The 17308-nt window shown below is 58.8% G+C and overlaps 1 gene segment (V, D, J or C); it reads left to right on the top strand.

Annotated features, from left to right (window-relative positions):
- Nucleotides 1-349: 349 nt before the first annotated feature.
- On the top strand, nucleotides 350-16853 carry LOC311200656 (Ig mu chain C region secreted form-like). The segment is given in 5 exons: nucleotides 350-425; nucleotides 13472-13762; nucleotides 14520-14837; nucleotides 15444-15761; nucleotides 16468-16853.
- Nucleotides 16854-17308: the final 455 nt, after the last annotated feature.

The raw sequence follows: 17308 nt of genomic DNA, 5'->3' as shown, positions 1-17308 counted from the left end.
AGAGAGCAAAAAGGCCAATGCTCTACCTCTGTACTGACTCCTGGATGGTGGCCAATGCCCTGTGGGGGTGGTTGCAGCGATGGAAACAAAGCAACTGGCAATACAGTGGCAAACCCATCGGGGCTGCTCCATTGTGGCAAGACATCTCTGCCCAGCTAGAGAACCTGGCTGTAAAAGGACGGCCTGGAGATGCCCACATACCCAACTGAAGATTGAGGTGGCTCATGGAGACCTTGACTGGCAATGTAAGGGCAAATTCTTCATCACTCTCAGGGCCCATGACACCTCAGGCCACCAAGGAAGAGATGCCACATACAGATGGGCTCGTGATCAAGTGGTGGATTTGACCATGGACACTATCTCACAGGTCATCCATGAATGTGAAACATGTGCCTCAGTCAAGCCAAGCATTTCAAACCTCTGTGGTATGGAGGACAAGGGCTGAAATACAAATATGGAGAGGCCTGGCAGATCGATTCCATCCCTCTCCCACAGACACCCCAAGGCCAGCGGTGTGTGCTCACAGGGGGAGAAGCAACCACTGGCTGGCTAGAAACTTATCCTGTGCCTCATGTCCCTGCCCAGAACACCCTCCTGGGTCTTGAGAAGCAAGTCCCCTGGCGACATGGCACTCCAGAAAGAATTGAGTTGGGCAGTATTCCAGAAATGAGTTCCACTCTCATGGACACATGGACCAAAGACCATGGCATCAAGTGGGTATATCACATCCCCATGCACCAGCCCCCAAGAAAATCAAGAGGTACAGTGGACTGTTAAAAGCTACACTAAATACAATGGGTGGTGAACCCTAAAATACTGGGATATGCACTTAGCCAAAGCCACATGGGTGGTTAATTCCAGGGCTTTACCAATCAAACTGCCCCCACCCAATCAAAACTCCCATAGATTGTAGAGGGGCATCAAGTCCCTGTAGTGTGCATGAAAAACCTGTTGGGGAAGACAGTCTGGGTTGTTCCTGCTTCAGGCAAAGGCAAACACATTTGTGGGACTGCTTTTGCTCAGGGACCTGGGTGCACTTGGTGGGTGATGCAAAAGAATGGGAAAGTCCAGTGTGTACCCCAAGGGGATTTAATTCTAGGTGAGGACAGCTGCTAAATTGTTGGTGTATAACAAAATCAGTCCATGGGAGATGGTCTAAATAATAGATAAATGATGTTATCAACCTCCCAAATACTCTGAAAATGTAAGATCTGGGCATGATGTAGATGGTGTGGAAAAAGGAGGTGGATAATGTCCTGGTCAGGCCAGAGTGAACCTTCCCAAGCAGCCAGCACAGGTGACCTGAGTTAGCCTGGGCTCTTTTCCACACCACCTGGCATCACTCCCCCATAAAAGGGGCTGGTTGGAGAGGGGTATTCCTGGGTGACTCCAGGGCAGTCTGAGTGCAGCTGGAACCTTGGGTTGGTCCTTGCACTGTGCAATCCTCTGTGGTATCACAGGGCTGATAAAGTACTCTGTGTTATTACTGGGTGTAAGTGAGATTTGCCACGGGCTGTTCTTGTTCTCCTTTCCCAGTGAGTAAACTGTCTTTATCCCAACCCACACAGGCTCTGCCTGACTCTCCTCTGGGAGTGAGCGAGTGGCATGTAGTGTTCAGCTGCTGTCTGGGGCTGAACCCCCACCCAGTCTAGGTCAGGAAGCCTTGCTTGAACCAAGAGAGTCCCAGGAGTGCTCTGAGGTGAATGAAGAACTCACATGACCAGTGACTCAACAGTTCAGTTCCTGTGGAACTCCCATGACAGTTCAGACCCAGAAGGGGGCAATAGCAAATCACTTCTCATTTCTGGTTGTTTCTTAACACTTGTGGCCAAGTGACTTCAGCTGCTTTTCACTTCCTTGCTTCTGAAGGGCTCAGCTGTTGAGAACACAGGGGTGGAGAAAAGGAGCCATGTGAGAAGAAGTTGGAGGAACACTGGTCTTAATGGCAAAAGAAATGAATACAAGAGTATCAGTCGTTGAGGGGATGAGCAGCGGTGACAGTGATCGCTGAGGGAAGCCCAGGGGCTGATCACTGAGGGAAGCCCAGGATCATGCTGTACAGAGGGGCTCCTGAGATCAGGGCACCTCCTACAGCCCCCTCAAACAGCAGCAGAAAGCCCGAAGCTCGCCCAATTTTGCCCTCCCCCTGACATCAGGTGCCCCCACCCCCACCTCCCCCCAGCTTTAAAAGGTGTCCAGGAGGGCAGGGAGCAGTCGCTGCCCTCAGCACAGGCAGGCAGGCAGGAGAGCTCACACCAGCCAGCCCACCAGGCAGGGGAAGGGAGGCTGAGCTCAACCAGCTGGCAGGTGAGTTTGGCCAGTGAGGGTCACTGGTGAGGAACTGAGCAATGGTGTCTACTCAGAGCAGGGTCAGGATCCCAGCACCTTCCAGGACCCCAGCACCTTCCGTTGTGGAAGTAGGAACCCAGTTCAACCAACCACAGCAGCATGTAGCTGTGAATGCCTCAGGGTGCAGGGAATGCCACAGCCTGCTGGTAGCAGGAGGCAGCTCTGGTCAGGGCTGTGTGAGCAGATAAGGGGTCTCCTCAGTCGAGCTCAGCCCTGCAAGATGAGGCAGATGTGCTCAAGGACAAGCTAGAAAGACTCAGGAGCATTAGGGAGGCTGAGATGGAGGTAGATCGGTGGAGACAGGCAATGTCCTCCCAGCAAGGGAAATGTGAGCAACCAGCAGGTAGCATCCAGGGTCATAGTGACCCTGTACCCTGCCCCAGGCAGGACAGACTAAATGAAAGGGATGAATGGAAGCAGGTATGTGGCAAGGGCCTTCCATGCCTGTCCTTCCTCCCCAGGTTCCCCTGAGTAATAGACATGAGGCCCTACTGGAAGGTGACCAGCCAGATAATGAGATGGCTGATAGGATAACTGCACCTGATAAGACCCCATAAGCAGACCATCAAAACAGCCTCTGTTAAGAAGAAAAGATGGGTCATTGTCTTAGGGGACTCCCTTCTGGAGAGAACTGAGGGTCTGATCTGTAAGCCAGACCCATTACATAGGGAGGTCTGCTGCCTTCAGGGAGTCTCAGTTAGGGACTTCAACCGACTTCCAACCTTGGTCAGGCCCATGGATTATTATCCACCTTTAATTTTCCAAGTAGGTAGCAATGAAATCCATAAAAGAAAACAGAGGACCATCCGAAAGGATTTAAGGGCCCTGGGACACATGGTGCAAGGATCTGGGGTACATCTATCTGTTTGTTCTGCAGTCTCCAATCAAAACAGGCCCACCCTGCTGCTGTAAGACTCCATCCTTTGGCTGCTTCTCACACCAACAATGTGCATCTCCATAAATAAGCAAACATCAGTGGTTTTAACCTCTCAGGTACAAGTCCCACAGGGTGATAAACCACACCAGGGAGAATACATGGAGCAAGTAAGGGTTTACATCCCACAGCCACGTGGCCAAACACAAGATGGTTGTGACCAGGGACTTGCCTTTGTTGTAAGATGCTTGTCAGAGCTGTCACCACATCAACCCCTTGAGCTCTGTTTTGGGTTCCATCAAGAACTGTCGTGGTTTAGCTGCAGCCAGCACATGAACACCATGTAACCACTCATTCAGCTCTCCCCCACTGGGATGGGGAGCAGAATGGGAAGAGAAAAGGTAAACTTTATGGGTTGGGGTAAGAAGAGTTTACTGGGACAGAAAACGGAGGGGAAATAACAACAACAGCACTTAGATTGGAATATGCACAACGGGTGGCACACAGGGCAGTTTCTCACCTGATGACCAACCAACCACACACACCCAACCACCACTGAGACCTTCCCAGAGCCACACCACAGTGTGAATCCTCATCACACAGTGATTCTGTCTTGCTGACACACATTTCCAAACTTAGCTGTGATGGACTGACCCCACCTTGTTTCTAAAATCCCACCAGACATTCAACCATTGTCCCCACACTGGGCTGGGAGAGAGAAACAGAAGAGTCAGTGTAATAAAAACTTTGGGCTCAAGATACAGAGAGCATAAAAAGTGAAGGAAAACCCAGGGCCTCAGCCCCCCACCCCCCAACAGAAGTGGTGTAAAGGCAGTCACTGACCAACTCTCACCTCCCACGGACTGATGCCCAGCCAGGCTGCCCTTGGAAAGAAAGCCCTGCCCAGTTTTATCTCCAAGCGTGATGTCATGTTGATGGAATAACCCCTTTGGTCAGCTGTGTCCCCTCCCACACCCTTGCCAAGCCCCAGCCACCTCCCTGGGATGGGCAGAGTGAGAACAGAGAAGGCCTTGATGCTGTGCAAGCCCTGCTCAGCAATAGCTAAAGCATCCCTGTGATCTCAGCACAGTTTGGGTCACAAATCTAAAGCTGAGCACTGTACAGGCTGCAAGGAAGGAAACCAACTGCATCCCAGCCCCAGCCAGTCCAAAGATGCTTCTCCACCCCCTCTCTGGGCAGCCCCTTCCAGCCCCTCACCACTCTCTCTGCAAAGAACTTCCCCCTAATCTCTCCTCTCCCCCTTCCCTCCTTCAGCTTCACTCCAGCCCCCTTGTCCTGCCAGTCTCTGCCCTTGAACAAGCTGATTCCCCTCCTGTTCCTCTGCTCCCTTCAGGGACTGGGAGGCTGCAATGAGGTCCCCCCACAGCCTTCTCTTCTCCAGGCTGAGCCAGCCCAGCTCCCTCAGCCTCTCTGCGTAGGGGAGCTGCTCCAGCCCTCTGATCCCCTCCGGGGCTCCTCTGACCCCTCTCCACCAGTCCCACATCTTCCTTGTCCTGGGGCCCCAGCTCTGGACACAGGACTCCAGCTGGGGCCTCCCCAGGGCAGAGCAGAGAGGGACAATCCCCTCCCTGGCCCTGCTGCCACCCCTCTGCTGATGGAGCCCATCTCTTGGTGGCCCATCTTGGGGGAGCAGGAGGAGGAGTAGAGGACTTGGAGCTGCAGTGGGAGCGTGGCAAAGCTGTTGGGGGTGGTGCTGGGAAGGAGTTATGGGTCAGCAGAGGAGCTCCTGTGGTCCCAAGGGGCTCAGAGAGGTCCCGCCTGGTGGGTTGTGGAGGTGGGAGAAGGTTCTGAGGTCCCACCACCACCATGGGGAGGAGGTTCTGGGGCCTGATGGGCCGTACGGACGTGCTGCCTCCCCCAAGCCATGGAGGAGGCTGAGAACCCTCCTGGCTCCCCAGGAGTCCCCACCACATCTCCTGCCCCACGGCGCTGGGACAGACCATCCCCCCAGGATCTGTGGGGCCAGGAGAAGAGACAACCCCTGCTGACCCCAACCCACCCCCCCTTACCAGGATGAGGGGGGCCGGGGGTGGAGAGGAGGGAGGTCAGACCCACTGCAAGGTGTGGGGCAGGAGGGTCAGACCTCAGGGCTACTCCGGCCCCACAGCTCTCCCCGCCCCACAGCTCCCCCAGGCCCACAGCTCCCCAGCCCCAAACCTCACCTGCCACACATCTCCCCAGTTACCCCTGTCCCAAAGCTCCCCCTGCTCCACTGCTCCCCAGCCCCACAGCTCACCTGACCCCAGCACCCCTGCCCCACAGTTCCCTTGCCCCACAGCTCTCACTGCTCTACAGCTCCAAAGGCCCACATCTCTCCTGGCCCCACAGCTCAACCTGCCCCACAGGTTCTCAGATACCCCAACTCTACAGCTCCCCAGCACCAGAGCTCCTCAGCTCCCCCAGCCCCACAGCTCCCCCTGACCCACAACTCCCCCAGCCCCAAACCTCCCCTGCCCAACGGCTCCCCCTGCCCCAGAGCTCCCCCTACTCCACTGCTCCTCAGCCCCACAGCTCACCCTGCCCCACAGCTCCCCTGCCCCACAGTTGCCTTGCTCTACAGCTCCACAGGCCCACAGCTCTCCTGCCCCACAGCTCTCCTGCCCCACAGCTCCCACTGCCCCACAGCTCCCGCTGCCCCACAGCTCCCCAGCCCCTCAGCTCCCCCTACCCAATGGCTCTCCTGACCCCACAGCTCCTATGCCCCACAGCTCCCCCTGCCCAACAGCTCACCCTGCTCCCCCGCCCCACAGCTCTCCCTGCCCCTCAGCTCTCCTGGCCCCACAGCTCCCCTGCACTACAGCTCCCCAGCCCCACAGCTCCCCTGCACTACAGCTCCCCAGCCCCACAGTTCCCCAGCTTCCTCAGCTCCCCAGTTCCCCCTGCTCTACAGCTCCCCTGCCCCAAAGCTCCCCCTACCCCACACATACCCCTGCCCCACAGGTCACCCTGCCCCACAGCTCCCACAGCTCCCCAGCTCCCCAATTCCCCCTGCTCTGCAGCTCCCCTGCCCAACAGCTCACCCTGCCCCACAGGTTCCCAGCTACCCCAACTCTACAGCTACCCCAGGCCCACAGCTCCTTAGCTACCCCAGCCCCACAGCTCCCCAGCTCTACAGCTACTCCTGCCCCACAGCTACTCCTGCCCTACAGCTACTCCTGCCCTACAGCTCCCCAGTTCCCCAGCCCCACAGTTCCCCCAGCCCCACCCCCCCTGCTTCAGAGCTCAGCCTGCCCCACAGCTCAGCCTGCCCCACAGCTCCCTAGCTACCCCAGCTCCACAGCACCCACAGCCCCACAGCTCCCCAGCTCCGCAATTCCCCCTGCCCTACATCTCCCCTGCCCCAGAGCTCCCTTTCCCCACAGCTGCCCAGCTTCCCAGCTCACCCTGCCCCACAGTTCCCCAGCCCCTCAGCTCCCTGCACTACAGCTCCCCAGCTCCCTCAGCTCCCCAGTTCCCCCAACTATACAGCTCATCCAGCCCTACAGCTCCCTCTGCCCCACAGCTCCCCCAGCCCCACAACTCCCCAGCTCTACAGCTACTCCTGCCCTACAGCTCCCCCTGCTCCTTAGCTTCCCAGCCCCGCAGCTCCCCTGCACTACTGCTCGCCAGCTCTCTCAGCTCCCCAGTTCCCCCAACTCTACAGCTCCCCAGTTCCCCAGCCCCACAGCTCCCCCAGACCTACCCCTCCCCTGCTTCAAAGCTCACCCTGCCCCACAGCTCCCTAGCTACCCCAGCTCTACAGCTCCCCTGCCCCACAGCTCCCCAGCTCCCCCAGCTCCCCAGTTCTCACTGCTCTACAGCTCACCCTGCCCCACAGGTTCCCAGCTACCCCAACTCTACAGCTCCCCAGCCCCACAGCTCCCCCTGCCCCACAGCTCCCCCTGCTCCACAGATCCCCAGCCCCACAGCAACCCTGCACTACAGCTCACCCTGCTCCCCCGCCCCACAGTTCTCTCTGCCCCACAGCTCCCCTGCCCCACAGCTCCCCAGCCCCACAGTTCCCCAGCCCTACAGCTCACCCTGCCCCACAGGTTCCCAGCTACCCCAACTCTACAGCTACCCCAGCCCCACAGCTCCCCAGCTCTACAGCTACTCCTACCCCACAGCTACTCCTGCCCTACAGCTACTCCTGCCCTACAGCTCCCCAGCTCCCTCAGCACCCCAGTTCCCCCAACTCTACAGCTCCTCAGTTCCCCAGCCCCACAGCTCCCCCAGCCCCACCCCCCCTGCTTCAGAGCTCAGCCTGCCCCACAGCTCAGCCTGCCCCACAGCTCCCTAGCTACCCCAGCTCCACAGCACCCACAGCCCCACAGCTCCCCAGCTCCGCAATTCCCCCTGCCCTACAGCTCCCCTGCCCCAGAGCTCCCTTTCCCCACAGCCCCACAGCTCCCCAGCTCGACGGCTACTCCTGCCTTACAGCTCCCCCTGCTCCACACCTCCTCTGCTTCACAGCTCTCCCTGCCCCACAGCTCACCCTGCCCCACAGCTCCCACAGCTCCCCAGCTCCCCAGCCCCACAGCTCCCACAGCTCCCCAGCTCCCACTGCCCCACAGCTCCCCTTGCTCTACAGTTACCTCTGCCCCACAGCACACCCAGCCCCACAGCACACCCGGCCCCACAGCTCCCCTGCACTACAGCTCCCCAGCCCCACAGCTCCCCAGCTACCCCAGCTCTACAGCTACTCCTGCCCCACAGCTCCCCAGCCCCACAGCTCACCCTGCCCCACAGCTTCCCAGCTACCCCAGCTCTACAGCTCCCCAGCACAACAGCTCCTCAGCTCCCCCAGCCCCACAGCTCCCCTTGCTCCACAGCTCTCCTGGCCCCACAGCTCCCCTGCACTACAGCTCCCCCTGCTCTACAGCTTCCCAGCTCCCTCAGCTCCCCAGTTCCCCCAACTCTACAGCTCCCCAGCCCCACACCTCCCCAGCCCTACAGCTCACCCAGCCCCACACCTCCCCAGCTTCCCCTACCTCCCCAGTTCCCCCTGCCCCAGAGTTCCCCCAGCCCCACAGCTCCCCAGCTCCGCAATTCCCCCAGCTCTACAGCTCCCCAGCCCCACAGTTCCCCAGCCCTACAGCTCACCCTGCCCCACAGGTTCTCAGCTACCCCAACTCTACAGCTCCCCAGCACCAGAGCTCCTCACCTCCCCCAGCCCCACAGCTCCCCAGCTCTACAGCTACTCCTGACCCACAGCTACTCCTGCCCTACAGCTCCCCAGCCCCACAGCTCAACCTGTCCCACAGGTTCTCAACTACCCCCCTTCTACAGCTCCCCCAGCCCCACAGCTCCTCAGCTCTCCCAGCCCCACAGCTCCCCTGCTCTACAGCTACTCCTGCCCTACAGCTCCCCCTGCTCCTTAGCTCCCGAGGCCCACAGCTCCCCTGTACTACAGCTCCCCCTGCTCTACAGCTCCCCAGCTCTCTCAGCTCCCCCAGCTCCCTCAGCTCCCCAGTTCCTCCAACTCTACAGCTCCCCATCCCCACAGCTCCCCCAGTCCCACAGTTCCCCCTGCTCTACAGCTCCCCAGCCCCACAGATCACCCTGCCCCACAAGTTTCCAGCTATCCCAACTCTACAGCTCCCCCAGCCCCACAGCTACCCAGCTCTACAGCTACTCCTGCCCTACAGCTCCCCCTGCTCCTTAGCTCCCGAGCCCCACAGCTCCCCTGCACTACAGCTCCCCAGCTCTCTCAGCTCCCGCAGCTCCCTCAGCTCCCCAGTTCCTCCAACTCTACAGCTCCCCCAGCTCCACAGTTCCCCAGCCCCACAGCTCCCCAGCCCCACAGCTCCCCTGCACTACAGCTCAGCCTGCCCCACAGCTCCCCAGCCTCACAGCCCCCAGCTTCCCCTAGCTCCCCAGTTCCCCCTGCTCTACAGCTCCCCAGCCCCACAACTCCCCAGCTCTACAGCTACTCCTGCCCCACAGATCACCCTGCCCCACAAGTTTCCAGCTATCCCAACTCTACAGATCCCCCAGCCCCACAGCTCCCCTGCACTACAGCTCCCCAGCCCCACAGCTCCCCAGCTACTCCAGCTCTACAGCTACTCCTGCCCCACAGCTCCCCAGCCCTACAGCTTACCCTGCCCCACAGCTTCCCCACCTCCCCAATTCCCCCTCCTCTACAGCTCCCCTGCACTACAGCTCCCCTGCCCCACAGTTCCCCAGCCCTACAGCTCACCCTGCCCCACAGGTTCCCAGCTACCCCAACTCTACAGCTCCCCAGCACCAGAGCTCCTCAGCTCTACAGCTACTCCTGCCCCACAGCTACGCCTGCCCTACAGCTCCCCAGCTCCCTCAGCTCCCCAGTTCCCAAGCCCCACAGCTCCCCCAACCCCACCCCTCCCCTGCTTCAGAGCTCACCGTGCCCCACAGCTCCCCAGCTCCGCAATTCCCCCTGCCCTACAGCTCCCCCTGCCCCAGAGCTCCCCATCCCGACAGCTCACCCTGCCCCACAGCTCCCCAGCTCTACAACTACTCCTGCCCTACAGCTCCCCCTGCTCCACAGCTCCCCCAGCCCCACACCTCCTCTGCTTCACAGCTCATCCTGCCCCACAGCTCTCCCTGCCCCACAGCTCCCCTGCCCCACAGCTCCCACTGCCCCACTGCTCCCACAGCTCCCCAGCTCCCACTGCCCCACAGCTCCCCTTGCTCTACAGTTACCTCTGCCCCACAGCACACCCGGCACCCGGCCCCACAGCTCCCCAGCCCCACAGCTCCCCAGCTACCCCAGCTCTACAGCTACTCCTGCCCCACAGCTCCTGCTGCCCCACAGCTCACCCTGACCCACAGGTTCCCAGCTACCCCAGCCCCACAGCTCCCCAGCTTTACAGCTACTCCTGCCCCACAGCTCCCACTGACCCACAGCTCTCCTGGCTCCACAGCTCCCCCGCCCCACAGCTCCCCTGCACTACAGCTCCGCAGCTCCCCCAGCTCCCCAGTTCTCCCTGCTCTACAGCTCCCCAGCCCCACAGCTCCCCAGCCCTACAGCTCACCCTGCCCCACAGCTCCCCAGCTCTACAACTACTCCTGCACTACAGCTCCCCTGCCCCACAGCTCCCCCTACTCTACAGCTTCCCAGCTCTCTCAGCTCCTCAGCTCACCCTGCCCCACAGCTCCCACAGCTCCCTAGCTACCCCAGCTCTACAGCTCCCCTGCCCCACAGCTCCCCAACCCCACAGTTCCCCAGCCCTACAGCTCACCCTGCCCCACAGGTTCCCAGCTACCCCAACTCTACAGCTCCCCCAGCCCCACAGCTCCTCAGCTCTCCTGGCCCCACAGCTCCCCAGCTGTACAGCTACTCCTGCCCTACAGCTACTCCTGCCCTACAGCTCCCCCTGCTCCACAGCTCCTTTTCCCCACAGTTCCCCAGCCCCACAGCTCACCCTGTCCCACAGGTTCTCAGCTACCCCAACTCTACAGCTCCCCCAGCCCCACAGCTCCTCTGCACTACAGCTCCCCCTGCAATACAGCTCCCCAGCTCTCTCAGCTCCCCCAGCTCCCTCAGCTCCCCAGTTCCTTCAACTCTACAGCTTCCCAGTCCCACAGCTCCCCAGCCCCACCCCTCCCCTGCTTCAGAGCTCAGCCTGCCCCACAGCTCCCTAGCTACACCAGCTCTACAGCTCCCCTGCCCCACAGCTTCCCAGCCTCACAGCTCCTCTGCTTCACAGCTCATCCTGCCCCACAGCTCTCCCTGCCCCACAGCTCCCACTGCCCCACAGCTCCCACTGCCCCACAGCTCCCCTTGCTCTACAGTTACCTCTGCCCCACAGCACACCCGGCCCCACAGCTCCCCAGCTACCCCAGCTCTACAGCTACTCCTGCCCCACAGCTCCCGCTGCCCCACAGCTCACCCTGCCCCACAGGTTCCCAGCTACCCCAGCCCCACAGCTCCCCATGGCCACAGCTCACCCTGCCCCATGGGTTCCAGGCTACCCCAATTCCACAGCTCCCCAGCACCAGAGCTCCTCAGCTCCCCCATCCCCACAGCTCCCCAGCTTTACAGCTACTCCTGCCCTACAGCTCACACCGACCCACAGCTCTCCTGGCTCCACAGCTCCCTTTCCCCACAGCTCCCCCACCCCACAGCTCCCCTGCACTACAGCTCCGCAGCTCCCCCACCTCCCCAATTCCCCCTGCTCTACAGCTCCCCAGCCCCACAGCTCCCCAGCCCCACAGTTCCCCAGCCCCACAGCTCCCCTGCACTACAGCTGTCCCTGCTCTACAGCTTCCCAGCTCTCTCAGCTCCCCAGCTCCCTCAGATCCCCAGTTCCCCCAGCCCCACAGCTCACCCTGCCCCACAGCTCACCCGGCCCCACAGCTCCCCCAGCCCCACCCCTCCCCTGCTTCACAGCTCATCCTGCCCCACAGGTCCCCCAGCTGCTCCGGGGCAGCTCCGTCCTGGCCAGTTTTGGGACCCAATGGTGCAGTTTAGGGTCACCCCAAAGCCCTGGAGAATTTTGGGTTGGGTCCGGGAAGTTTTGGGTCCTTGATGATTTTTGGGTCCTTCCTCAAGTTTTTGGGGTGGCAGAAAGAAGATTTATGTGGTTCTCCAGGAAGTTTTGGGTTCTTCAAGAACCTCTGGGTCCAGAAAGGGGACTTTTTTGGGGTTGAAACCAGAGGTTTTGTGCTCCAGAATTTTTTGGGGGGGGTTCCATTAATTTTTGGGTCCAGAATGGTCATTTTTGGCTCCACAATTAAGATCTTTGAGGTTCTCCATGAATTTTTTTGGGGTTCCTCAGGAGTTCTTTGGCTCCACCATAAAGATCTTTGGGTCCTACCGGAGATGTTTTTGGGTTCAGGATGGACATTTTTGGGCTCCTGGCTTAGCCACCACCACACCGCTGCCCTCCTAGAGCCCAGTTTAACCCCACCAAGGTGGGACAATCCCGAAATAATGAGGAAGGACCCAAAAATAACCCTTAACAACAAAAAAACAAACCTCCTCAGGGTCCACCCCAGGGTCCTCCCTTAGTTAAACCCATCTTAAAGCCACCCACAGCTGCACCAGGCTCACCCAGCCGTGCCAGCTTCAGTTCCGCCCAGCCAAGCCCAGCTTAAGCAGTCCCCTCTCCCTTAAATGGAGCTTGAGGCTGGTCCTACAGACCCTGCAGCTTTAATCTTACCTGGGAAAGCCGGGTTTAACGCTGTCCTCACCGCCAGGAAAAGCTCAGTTTAAGAGGTTTTAAGTCCCAGGTCAACTCTAAAAGTTTAGATTCTCCACAGCAGCAAAACCCCTCCCAGAGTTAAGCCCAGCCTTAGAAAGCTCAGTTTTAGGGTTAGTAAACCCCGGCTTGGCAAAGCTTGGTCTGGAGTTTAGCAGGGAAAGCCCAGCTCAAGGCAGGTCTAGAGAAGCTCAACTTCAAGCCATTAAAAACAAGGCTTGGACCCGAGCTTTTTTTTAGCAAAGCCTGGCTTAAAACCATCCTGGCTCAGCCTAAAAGCCTTTCAGACTGGCTCAAGCCCAGAGAAGCCTTAGTCTCATTCCCAAAGCCTGGTTTAAAGCCAGGCCAGCTCAGCCTAAATCCCCTTCAGAGCAGCTCAAACCTGGAGAAGCCTTAGCCTCGCCCTACAAATCCCAGTTCAAAGTCAGCCTGGCTCAGCCTAAATCCTCTTCAGACAGGCTCAAACCTGGAAAAACCTTAGCCTCGCCCTGCAAAGCCTGGCTTAAAGCCAGCCCAGCTCAGAGCTATCCTGGCTGAGCCTAAATCCCCTTCAGATGGGCTCAAGCCCGGTGAAGCCTTAGTCTCACTCCACAACACCTGGCTTAAAGCCAGCCCAGCTCAGCCTTCAGACTGGCTCAAAAGACCAGTGAATCCTTAGCCTTTCCCCACAAAGCCAGGCTTAGGGCAAGCCCGGCTCATCCTCCCCCTTCTTCTCCAGCCCTGTCCAAGCTGAGCTCAGGTCCAAACCCAGCTTTAGGCTCCCTGCTCCCCATGCTGGCTGTGGAGTTCAGCCCCTCCCCGTGCTAAAACTGAGCCTAAACACCCCCCCCTCCCCAACCTTAAGGCCATGGGGGGGGAGAGCAGGGGGGGGTGCACAGGTGGCCACCTTGCCCTGCTGAACTTCCTCCTTCTGGTGGCGGCCTCATGGCCTTCTCCTCCCACCGGTGCTTTCACATCACCTTTCCCCTCTCTCTCTCTCTCTCTCTGGGGAGGGTTGGGTTGGGTTGTGTTGTCCCCCACATCCCACCAACCAAGGGGGATGGGGTTGTCCTCTCCTTGCCCGCAGAGCCAGCCCACGCGCCATCCGTCTACCCGCTGCTCTCGTGCGAGGAGAACGAGGGGGACAGTGCCGCCTTGGGGTGCTTGGTCAGCGAGTTCTTCCCTCTCCCCGCCGACGTCTTCTGGCTTCCCAGCACGGTGGGGGAAATCCAGACCTACCCCAACGTCCAAGGTCAGAACAGCTTCTACACCTTCACCTCCCAGCTGACCGTCCCGGTGGGGAGCTTGGACAACACCGACTTCACCTGTACTGTGAGTCACAGCGCCACAAAGACCAACGTCACCGTGGGCTTCCCAGGTGAGGAGAAGGGACGGGGTGAGGGTTGGTTCTGGTCTTGTGTGAGGTCTTGGTGGACACCAAGTTGGGTTGGGGTTGAGCACAGTCTTGGGACATCGAGTTGCGTTGGGGTTGGGCCCAGTCTTGGGACACCGAGTTGGGTTGGTCCTGGTCTTGTGTGAGGTCTTGGTGGACATCAAGATGGGTTTGGGGTTGGGTCCAGGTGTAGGACACGAAGGTGGGACACTGAGTTAGGTTGTTCTTGGTCTTGGTGGACATCACGATCGGGTTGAGGTTGGGCCTGGTCTTGGGAGCACAAGTTGGGTTGGTCCTGGTCTTGTGTGAGGTCTTGGTGGACACCAAGGTGGGGTTGAGGTTGGGCCCAGTCTTAGGACACCGAGTTGGGTTGGTCCTGGTCTTGTGTGAGGTCTTGGTGGACACCAAGGTGGGGTTGAGGTTGGGCCCAGTCTTAGGACACCGAGTTGGGTTGGTCCTAGTCTTGTGTGAGGTCTTGGTGTACACCAAGTTGGGTTGGGCCCGGTCTTAGGACATAGAGTTGGGTTGGTCCTGGTCTTGCACAACATCTTGGTGGACTCCAAATTAGGTTGGCCCTGGTCTTGGTGGACATCACGATGGGGTTGAGGTTGGGCTCGGTCTTGGGACACCGAGTTAGGTTGGTCCTGGTCTTGTGTGAGGGCTTGGTGTACACCAAGTTGAGTTGGGGCTTCTCCTGGCCCTGCATGACATCTTGGTGACCTCTGATGTCCTTGTTCTGCAGTTCCTCACCCGCCTGTGGAAACAAAGCTCCTGAGCGACCCAAACCAGGACCACCCTGAGCAGGCTGTCCTCCTGGTGTGCCTCGTCGAGGGAAACGATGCTGGTAAAGCCCAGGTGCAGTGGCTGGTGAACCATGAGGAGGCTGACCTGAACCAGAAGGACTCCACTTGCTCCCAGTGCTCCAATGAGAAGAGCGCCTTCATGAGCAAGGTCAACGTCAGCCGGCAGAGCTGGGACAATGGAGCCGAGTTCTCCTGCAAGGTCACCCACTCGTCCCTGGAGACACCCGCTGTCCTCACCATCAGCACCTTCTGCATAGGTGGGCACGAGGAGCTTGGGACTTCCTGAAGGTCTTGGGGTGGGTGAACATTGGGAGGGGGTTGGTTGGGTCCCTAGGGACATGTAGACATGACCAGTTGGTTGAAAAATGGTTGGTCGAGCGGTTGGAGAAGGTAGAGTTGGACAGAGGGGTGGTGAGCAGGTGGTCGAAGTGCCTAGAGATGGACAGAGGTTGATGGACCCACCAGGTGGATGGACCAATGGTTGAGATGGATGGTGGGAAGATGGTTAAGGGCTCTAGAAGTGGTGAAGGTTGCTGGACCCACCGGATGGATGGTTGAGATGGATGGAGACTTGATGGGCAGGTGGTCGAAGCACCTAGAGATGGAGAAGGCTGATGGACCCACCAGCTGGATGGATGGGTGGTGGGGAGGTGGTTGGAGCATCTAGAGGTCGGCGGACCCACTGGATGGATGGACGGGTGGGTGCAGATCCCAACACGCCGTCACTTGACCCCCTCCACCCCCCAAGATATGGTGGAGCGCTGCCAGGAGCGTGGTGGCCACAATAGGTGGTGGGTGGGTGGGAGAAGGCATCTTTTGGGGACTGAAATAGTCCTCCCCCCTGGACCTCCCACCCCAACCAGGTGTCGAACCGGAGATGGAGGTGACTATCATCCCCCCATCCTTGGAGGACCTCTACCTCAGCCAGAACGCCACCGTCACCTGCGTGGCCACCAACCTCAAGTCTTCCGAGGACGTGAAGTTCTCCTGGAGCCGGGATCAAGGCAACGCCTTGGACGTGACGCCCGGGACAGCACAGAAGCTGGACAACGGTCTCTACCGCCTCACCAGCACCCTGAAGATCTGCCCCGACGAGTGGAACTCCGGGGAGAAGTTCACCTGCACCGTCAACATCCCCGAGCTCGGCCAACCCATCACCAAGTCCATTAAGAAAGACATAGGTAGGCACCTGAACCTCCTGTCCCATCCCAAATCCCGTCCTCCCAGGAGAACTTGTCCACCAGAAGGGTCTCCTCCATGGGGGAAGTCCACTGGGAGGGTCTACTGGAAGGGTTTGGTCTATTGGAAGGGCCTTCTGCACTGGAGAGGTCAACTGGGTTGGTCTACTGGAAGGGTCACCTGGAGAAGTTAACTGGGAGGGTCTACTGGAAGAGTGTAGCCAACCAGAAGGGTCTTTTCCCCGCTGGATGGATCAATCGGGACTGATCTACTGGAAGGGTCTTCTCTGGAGGGGTCAACTGGGAGGGTCTACTGGAAGAGCATAGCCAACTGGAAGGGTCTTCTCCCGAAGATGGGTCAACTGGGAGGGTCTGCTGGAAAAGACTAGCCTGATGGGAGGGTCTAGTCTACCAGAAGGGCCTTCTCTACTGGAGAGGTCAACTGGGCTGGTCTGCTGGGAAGGTCTCCTGGAGAAGTTCAACTGGGAGGGTCTCCTGGAGAAGTTCAGTTGGGAGGGTCTACTGGAGAAGTTCAACTGGGAGGGTCTACTGGAGAAGTTCAGTTGGGAGGGTCTACTGGAAGAGCATAGCCAACTGGCAAGGTCCAGCTCCTGGGGCTGGCCTCAAGGTGGAAGTGATCTCACTGGCCGTCCGTCCATCCATCCGTCCCTGCCGCCCCTTGACCTTTCCCTTCTGCCCAACCCTGCAGCCGTCTCCGTGAAGACGCCGTTGGTCTACGTCTTCCCTCCGCCAGCCGAGGAGTTGGCACGTCAGGAGTCGGCCACCTTGACCTGCTTGGCTCTGGGTTTCAGCCCACGGGACATCTTGGTGACCTGGACGCAAGAAGACCGTCCCGTTCCTTCTGGAAGCTTCATCAGCTTCGGCCCTCATGAAGATGGTGACTCCTTCTCCATCTACAGCAAGTTGACCGTCCCGGCTGCCGACTGGCGACGCGGCGACACCTTCGCCTGCGTCGTGGGGCACGACGGTGTCCCCATGAACTTCATCCAGAGGAGTTTGGACAAGAGCGTCGGTAAACCCGCCGCCGTCAACGTCTCGGTGGTCCTGGCTGATGCTGATGTCACTTGTTACTGAGGGGTTGTGTGTGGGGGGGGTGTGGAGTGTGGGGGAGGGGGGGAGTTGGGTGGGTTGTGATGTCGCATGTGAATAAAAAAACAGAGAAAAAAAAGCCATGAAGAGAGCAAAAGTAGAAAGAGGGATAAAAGAAAAGCCTTGAAAATATCAAATCTCCCCCCCCCGAGAACCACCAAAAAAACCCTGAAAACCACCCAAAAAACCTGAGAAATGTCAAAAAAAAAAAAAAAACGGGGAATCTCCAAGAAACCTTGAAAGAACACCTTAAAACCCCTGAGAACCACCAAATAACCTGAAAGAACAACTTAAAACTACTGAGAACCACCAAAATACCATAAAGAATGCCATAAAACCCCTGAGAACCACCAAATAACCTGAAAGAACAACTTAAAACTACTGAGAACCACCAAAATACCATAAAGAATGCCATAAAACCCCTGAGAACCACCAAAAAC

This window comes from Gallinula chloropus (assembly GCF_964237585.1).
Source record: "Gallinula chloropus genome assembly, chromosome: 24".
In the NCBI taxonomy this organism is placed as follows: domain Eukaryota; kingdom Metazoa; phylum Chordata; class Aves; order Gruiformes; family Rallidae; genus Gallinula; species Gallinula chloropus.
This window is presented reverse-complemented; position numbering and strand designations above follow the sequence as displayed.